Genomic DNA, 8,846 nt, shown 5'->3' with positions numbered 1-8,846 from the left:
TCCTCTGCCAGGCCTTGACCCCAACCAACCAGAAAAACACACAAACAAAAAAAACCAAACTCACTGCCTTCAAGTTGACTCTGACTTATAGTGACCCCATTGGGGTATAAATCTTTATAGAAGTAATCTGCCTCATCTTTCTTCCAGGGAGCAGCTGAAGAGTTTAAACCCATTGACCTTTTGGTTAGCAGCCAAATGCCTTAACCACTACACCACCAGCGCTCTTTGACCCCAACCAAGCTATGTTAAATAGATCTATTACTATGAAATGAAGACTTCAGAGGCAACATCAACTGGTTTTGAAAGGATAAAAAGGAGTTACAAGCATGCCACCCTTGGTTCCCTTGAGCCTCTCACCTCCTTTCCAAGGCAGGCTCAATCTTTAATCTGCTATCTCCTGCAAAAAGAACCTTCCTGAAAAGGTTCAACTTCCCTTTTCTGATCTCACGTAGTCTAGGCACTGTCACCAGCTCACCGCGGTTTCCTCACCCAAAGACAGTCTGACGCAGTTTTGCTAAAGGAAACCACGCAAGTCTCACAGCTTGGCACGACCCTTCCTTCCTGCCAGGCCAGGATGCCTGGAGGTTGGGGGTAGGAATGGCACCTCCCACTTCCCCCCAGATAACCACCAACCCTACCAGATTTTTCTCACGTCTGGGAACTGAACTCAGCTTGGGTTCTCTCATGTAGCCTCCTTGAGCCTTAGTTTCCTTGTCTGTAAAATGGGAATAAAGACAACATCCATCACCTATTTCAGGGTTGTTTTGAAAGAATTATGGAGGGAAAACTCAGGCTGCTCAGGACAGAACCCAGCACAAAGCAAAGAGTGTTCTGCTACCTGCCCCCAAGGTAGAGAGAGGAAGGCACCTTCGTGCAAGGTCACGCAGTTGTGAGGGGAGTCGGGATTCGAACCTGGTTCTTATATGACCCCAAGCCTACACTCCTTACACTTCCTAAAGCTTCAGCCATCTTTTGCTAGTGGGAACCTTCCCTCCCTAATATTTTTCCTTTTCAGTCTCCTCCTTTGCTCCACAGGGCCTCCGCCTCAGCCTTGCGGCCCTCAGGGGACCTCCAAGTCACAGCCCCACGAAGCCAGGCCTCCCAAATGACCTGAATTGCTGGGAAGAAAACCTGCTTCCTTCTCACTTCGTCCACTTAGCTCATCGTCCACCCATACCTCGACCAGTCCTGCAAAATGGGGCTCCCATCGACTCATGGACACAGCTCCTTATAACCTGGATGGGCACGAAAGATGGGATCCTTGTCCCTGAGGGCCTCCCTGGACACGGTGCTGCTTGGTGTGAAGGAAAACCCATCTCCTCCACTACCCTTAACCGAGTCTCACCCAGCCTGCCTCTGGTTGGTCTCTTCTGACGACAGAGGCGGAATCTCCACTTCAATGGCCAATGAGAAAGCGCATGAGGGGCTGCTAGTTGCCATGGCAACAGGGAGCCAACAGTGTCTAACGCACAAAGCAGAGCCCTGTCTTCCAAGCACCAGAGGGTCATATTCTGTGGCCCCAGACCTACATTTGAGTGTTGTGGGAGTCGGAGGTTGGGGGACAACTAGGACACAAACCCTTAACAAATAGACCAACCGTGTAGAAGAGCCCCAGATCTTAAGATTGATAAGAGAAGGCTGCCTACAGAAGGGGCCCTATGACCAGGACCTCTTAGAAAGGACAAACCCCCCTTCCCCCGGAAACCACCATGGAGTGGCCAGAGCACCACAAGGGCAATGCAGGGGCCAGGCACACTTGGGAAATAAGACTGAAAGACTGAGACAGGTGGTTAGGGAGCAGATTAGGCTAGACCCACCCAAAACAGGGTGGAGGACCAACAGGAGTAGCCATAGCTGAATTGTGGGTCTCACACTGTCCTTCAATCCTGGGCAGGAAGGGAGAGCCAAGGGTCACCAAAGCCATTCCTCAGCTTGAAGGCAGCTTGCACTTGGTTTTAGGTCCAGTCATGTCCTGTCTTGGGCATTCATTAACTTCATACCACAGGCATAGCTACAGAAAATAGCACCGATGACAGTTAGTTTTAAATTGCTGAATGATCTCTCATAGCTGGAGAGGTACACTGTGGTGGTGAATAGAAACCGGTCATCGGCACCCCACCTCCTCAAGTGGCGTCCAGGGCACGTGCCATAACTGCCATACCCCAGATACGCCTCTGTCTTGTACTCTTCCTAGGAAAGAGGAACGTGACCGGGTTCGTTGTCCTCATTCTACAGATAGAGAAACTGAAGTCTGGCTGGTAAAGTGTCTTACCCTTATGTCCTGGGGCTTCGTTTTGGCCTCAAGCAGGGCTCTCCAAGCCTTTAATTCCCTGGTATGGAGGCTTGTCTGGGGAAGTGTGGTGACATAGTTCTGCCTCTGTCCACTCTTGCTGATGGTGCAGGAATGCCAGGGCCAACTGAACCCCATGTTTAACAAGGCAGCTGAGCCAGGGAAGAGAACTTTGCCCCTGCCTCTGATGGCCCTGGGTAGGGGTGTGGTGAGACTCCCTCCTCCATCACCCTGGGAGTGAGTGTAGTGTCCCCCCGACTCCTGGCCTCAATAAGTCCACAGTCTAAGGGGAGACAGACCTACAATGACCATACAGTGTGACAAATGCTGCAGGGGTGACATTGACAAAGCACGTGGAAACACAAGAGAAGAGCACCTAAATCTACCCAGAGAAGCCAGGACAGCCTCACAGAGGAAGCAGCCTCTCAGATGACACACAGCACCACGCTGGAGCTTGCTAGACACATAAACAAGGGGCAGCCATCCCAGACAGAACGGCGTGTGCAAAGACCTGTAGCCTTTGCACATCTGAACTTGGTGCACTGGAGAAGCTGCAAGTCTGGGAGTCAGGGGTGGGACTGTGGGCAGGATCTGCACTGTGAAGTGAATGACCTACACCGGGCCATGTTCCTCACACTTGGGTGCTTTCAACTCCCCTGTGAACCATCAAGCACTCAAACAAGCTTTTCTCAAACTGGTGGATTCATGGAAGCCCAAGGAGTACTTCTGAGAATCCCAGTTTGAGAAGCATTGGATTAGAAATTCCGTTGAGTCAGATCTGACTCATAGTGACCCCTCCTTGGGTTTCCAAGGCAGTATCATTATGGAAGTAGATTGTCCAATCTCCCTTCTGAGGAGTGGCTGGTGGGTTTGGACCACCAGCCTTCTGGTTAGCAGTCAAATGCCTTAGGCATTAAGCTACCAGCGCTCCTGGATTAGAAATTGCTCACTGTCGACCAGCATGGATGAATTTCCCAAACATGCTGTTGAGGGAAAGAGGGCCTAGACAGCCAATCTCTGTGACTCTGGTTCATCAGTTCGAGAGCAGATAAAACTGATCTATGGTTATGAGAATCAGGATAGCAGCTTGTGGGTATGATGACTAGATGGTCACAAAGGGGACTCCTGGGGGCCAGTAATCTGTCAGTTTCCCAGGTGTGTTCGCTTTGTGAACATTCACTCAGCTGCATTTTTAAGATTGTTCATTTTTCTATATATAGGTCCTACGTCAGGAGCCCTGGTGGCATAGTGGTTAAGTCTCAGTAGCTAACCAAAAGGTCAGCATTTCAAATCCACCAGCCTCTCTGTGAAAGAGAGATGTAGCAGTCTGCTCCTATAAAGTTTACAGCCTTGGAAACCCTATGGAGCAGTTCTACTCTGTCATATAGGGTCACTATGAGTTGGAATTGAATGGACAACAGGGTTTAGGTTCTACTTCATTTTTTTTTTAAGTTTACAGTTTCCCAAACATATCACTGCAAATGTAGACTCTGAAATTTTGTGATAATGTAATAAGCCAAGCATCCAGATGATGTAGAATATGCTTATGTGTATATACATACATACATGTGTATATATATCAGAATCGACTTGATGGCAATGAGGTTTTATATATATGTGTGTATATATATATATATATATATATATATATATAAAGGAGCTCTGATGGTGTAGTGGGTAATGCATTTGGCTGCTAACCAGAAGGTTGGCAGTTCACACCCACCAGCTGCTCCACAGGAGGAGGATGAAGCAATCTACTTCCGTAAAGATTTATAGCCTTGGGAACCCAATGGCAGTCACTATGAGTCAATGGCAGTGGGTTTTTATACATATATATATATATATATACACACACACACATAAACACATACAGACATATATGTGTGTGTGTATACACACACACATAAATACATACCCACATATATACAGGAGTTCTGGTAGCATAGTGCCTAAGGCACTTGACTGCTAACCAGAAGGCTGGCAGTTCAAACCCACCAGCCACTCCTCGGAAGGAAGATGGGGCAATCTATTTCCGTAGTGATACTGCCTCGGAAACCCAAGGAGGGGTCACTATGAGTTGGGTCTGACTCGACGGCACATAACAACAACAATATATATATATACACACACATAAATACATACACACACACATATATATTTAAATTATTGAAACTGAAAGCACAAACACTTTAAGGTCATGTCGAGAGTGCTCAGGAGTCTCTGTAGTACAAACATTTAAATGCACTCAGCTGCTAACCAATAGGTTGGAAGTTCAAGTCCACTGAGAGGCACCTCTAAAGAAACGCCTGGCAGTTTACTTCTGAAAAATCAACCATCGAAAACCTATGGAGCATAGTTCTACTCTGACACACACTGACTCGACTCTAACAGGTTTAGAGAACTCTCAGACTCCAGAGAGCCTGTCTGCAGACCTCAGTGTCTTACTCAAGACTCCTTGTTCAAGAGAAAGCGTTAAAATATTATCCTGGAGCTGGGAGGTACAGGCCAGCTAAGGGGCCTGGAGGCTCTTCCTGGGGCACAGGAAGGTCAACATCATCTTTGGACCTTCAGATAGATGTGCCTGGTCCTGGGAGGGTGAGAACCTCAGGCAGAGGTTCCTCTCAAACTCCCACTGAGTGTTTCCACAGCTCCATCATAGCTGGGATGGCCATGAGAGGCTGGTCCGTGTGCCTGTGGGTCTTTCTTGGTCTGCTGCGAACTCCTGGAGGCTAGGGGTCTCTCTCACTCATTCTGTGTACCTGGCACCCAGTTCAGGGCCTGACACACAGAGGTTCTCAGAGAACTTTCTTCTGCTAGGGAGCCCAGCCTCACATTGAGAGTGGAGAAGGGGGGAATGTATCTGGGAAATAGTTCTCTGTCACCAGGGGTGTGTAAGCATAGGCTGGCAGACCACTAATGGACAACATTGTGAGAGGGATTCAGGGCAGGGCTGGATGGGAGTGGAGATATTAGTGTGGTCTAATTCCCCTTGCATGGGAGAGTGAAATGCAGAGGGGCTCTGAGCCCTGGGGACAGACTACGAGGATAAAGAGGAAAGCCCAGATCCGCCTGCTTATTGGTCTTGCTAGAGCTGATGACAGCCCAGCTCTGGGGACAGAGACTGTCCCAGAACTCAGGAGAGGGCTGCACCTGCATGTCTGGGTGCAGGACCCCCTGCTCAACTGCTCAGGATGGCTGGTTTTCGTGTTCTGTTGCCCCCTCCCTTCCTCTGGGACTTTGCCATCCATCTCCTGGCTCAGAGCCACCCTTGCCCACTTGTGGAAACCAGCCCCCTGTTTTCCTTTTACTGTCTCCGCTCAGCAAAGTTCTTAGCCAACGTTTCTCAGATCGCTTTTATTTCTGGTCTAGCTTTGTGCTACCTACAGTACTATTTACTTTATTATGTTTCTTTTAAGAGTTTGTTTTCTCAACTTGGCCTTGTTCTAAGCAATAATATCGGTAAAATCCTGGATCTGATGTGTTAGTTTTAATTTTTTTTCTAACATATTACATTTTAATTAAAAATATTTATTATTTTGTCGCCTAGAATGACCTCATGTACCACCACATTCAAAACTGTCCTGCAATGGTCCAGGCAGGATGAGTGGTTATCATTTGTTAAACAATAATTACAGCCTCGTGTTGGTAATGGGTTGTACGCCTCTTCTACACATTCATGGTCTCATTTGATCCTCTCAATTCTTGCACTGTGGGCATCACTGGCCTTATTTTACAGACAAGGAAACTGAAGCTAAAAGGGGAGTAGTGACTTGCCTAAGGTCACACAGCATGCTAGGACTTTGGTCCTGATCCAAGATCCTGTTGGCTTCTGACTTTGAATGAAGGCAAGGAGGCAAGCAGCATTTCTCTATGTCCCATGGAACCCACAAAAACCACAGGGTGGAAGCTCATAGCATAGAGAGTTTGGATTAGGCACAAGGAAGGACTTCCTGGCAAGGAATGTTTAGACATCAGAAGGTGTGGCTGAGGAAGGGTGTGGAGTGCCAGCTTCGGAAGTCCTCAAAACAAGATAAAGGTTTGCCCAGCTGGGGTAATTTCAAAGTGGTGCTGCCTGGAGGCAGGAGAATGGACTGAATGACCTCTCGAGGCCTCCTCCAGCCCCAAAGATGGCATGCACCCTGCCATCAAGCCAGCCTCATCACTTCCCCAAAGCATCTACGCATTAAACAAGAAAGGGGTATGGAAGCTGCACAGTAAGGAACTGGTAAAAATCTTGTCTTGGCCCCTGTTCCTGGAAACAGTGGCCAGCAACAGCCACAGATGCAGACAGGGGGAGGGGTGGGGAGCAGAAGCCCCTCAGGGTGGGTGGGGGCATTCCCCTACACCCCTTCCTTTCCCACTCCTCTGGCAGCAACCCTCAACAGGTCTCCAAGGCTGGAGTCCAAGGACCTGGCTAACCCTCAGAATTACTGGGGCCTGCTCAGCTGGCTGGGCTGGGGAACCTACATTTCCTTAATGCTCTTGGGGGATTCTCTCTGAAACTCCCTGAACTAAGGAGTTAGGCAGGTACTAACATAAGGTGTTGTCTCTCAGAGGATGAATCTGTATTTTAATAAAAGCCTAAGGCATTTGACTGCTAACCAGAAGGCTGGTGGTTCAAACCCACCAGCCACCCCTCAGAAGGAAGGTTGGGCAATCTATTTCCGTAGAGATACTGCCTCGGAAACCCAAGGAGGGGTCACTATGAGTCAAAATCGACTTAACAGCAGTGAGTTTTGTTTTATAGATAGTCCTTGGGTGGTGCAAATGGTTATGCTAACTGAAAGGTTGGGGGTTCAAGTTCACCCAGAGGTACCTTGGAAGAAAGGCCTGGCAATCTACTTCCCAAAAAATCAGCCATTGAAAATCCTGTGGAGCACAGTTCTACTCTGATATAAAGGGTCACCATTAGTCACAATCAACTTGATGGTAACTGTTTTTTCCCCCTGAAGACAGAGCTGATAGTGCAGCTTGTGGTAAGGGGAGGAGGGGAAGATGTTTTAAGGAAAGGGTCCTTCTGACATTCTTCAAATGGAAATATAGTGACTGGCTGATTGAGGTGATAAGGTTCATCCTATTAAAATATTAAAGTCAGGGGTAGTCTTTTTGGGTGTATAAGGGAAAGGTGGTTTGTCTCCTGACAAGACCTCACGGGAAGAGGCAAGTGCCATGGTTTTGCTGAACTTCCCTGATAGATGAGCCTGTCAGACAAGAGAGGTGAGAGCCCAGCCATTCCTTGGGTGTCTGTGATCGTCCTGGCAGTGCCTTGGTCTATGTTTCTCTCCAGTTCTGGCCTTTGGGGTGAGCAGGGGCTGTGAACTCCAGTGGACAAGAAGGGCCAGGGCACAGCACTGAGGCGGGAACTGACAACTCTGGGGAGTAACAGGCCTTGGCAGGAAGGCGCCAGCTGCAGCCACACAGGACGGGAAGACAATGCTAGCCTCCTCCATCAGCTTGGCTCAGGCCACGGCTTCCCTCCTCCAACCCCATGGAGGGCCAGAGAGCCTCCAAGTCCAAACAAGAATTTCAGAGAGTGTCTGGGAGACATTCCGTCGTGAAACCGCAGGCATCGGTTTAGCACATACCATGTGCAGGCTGCAAAAGGTCCTGAACTAGAGGAGCTAAAACGAACCAGGGCAGGACCATCCCTTGCTCCTGTGTTTTGGCTGTCGCCCTTCTTTTCAAACCAGGCATGATAGCTCCTCTCCCTATCTCCCACCGCATTTATTATGCACCTCTGGCTTAGCCCTCATCACATCCTAATTGGCTTGTTTGCCCCCTCTGTGTCCCATAACTGAGCTGTAAGATCCTTGAGGGGACATACTGGGTCTTAGGAGGTCTTTGTATCTCCCATTGTGCCTAAGTCAGTGCCCAGCCCAGAGCAGATGTTCAGGCAATGTGTACATGTGTGAGGGGTCTTGGCACTAAAGCAGTTGATGTGCTAAAGAAGGTGGTCATTAGGCCCTCCCAGATGGCTGAGAGGGCTGCCAGGAGGAGGTGAGATGTACATTGAGGTAACATCCAGTTCAGCTAGTTTAGCAAAGGAACAGGCGGAGGGGGCATTCTGACAGGCAATCTGCTGGGGGAGGCTGGATAGGGGGCCAAGCCCCAGGAAGTCTCTCAGGAGTGAATCCTAGGCTCAGATGGTCCGCAGGCCTGCATCTGCGTCTGCCAGGAGGCAAGGGTGTGATGCAGGGGCTCTGGTTACAGTCAGAAGCCGGCATGGTCTCACGGGTACCATCTCTTCCAAGAAGCTGACTTTTGAGGAATCCGCCTGGCCAGGGAATCATGATGTGTTTGTGCTGGTGTCAGCTGTTGATTAAACCCTCACTCGTGCAACTAGCACCCCAGGAAGAACACTGTCTTCCTCACAGTGTGTCCCCACTCCTGTTTTTCATGTTTATGAGCATCAGGTGGTTGGTAGAGGACTCCACACCCAGACGTGCGTACCAAGTTGGGAAAACAACAGCTGCTGCTGCTGCAGCCCTGCTGCCCCTCACTGGTGTCCCCCTGGATGCACCCCGCCCTCCCGCCTGCCTGCACCACCCCCAGTGCC

The sequence above is a fragment of the Orycteropus afer genome, unplaced genomic scaffold (assembly GCF_000298275.1).
Source record: "Orycteropus afer afer isolate SDZICR_OR568_19922 unplaced genomic scaffold, OryAfe1.0 scaffold00070, whole genome shotgun sequence".
NCBI classification, from domain to species: domain Eukaryota; kingdom Metazoa; phylum Chordata; class Mammalia; order Tubulidentata; family Orycteropodidae; genus Orycteropus; species Orycteropus afer.
The sequence above is the reverse complement of the archived record's forward strand: the minus strand, read 5'-3'. Positions refer to the sequence as shown.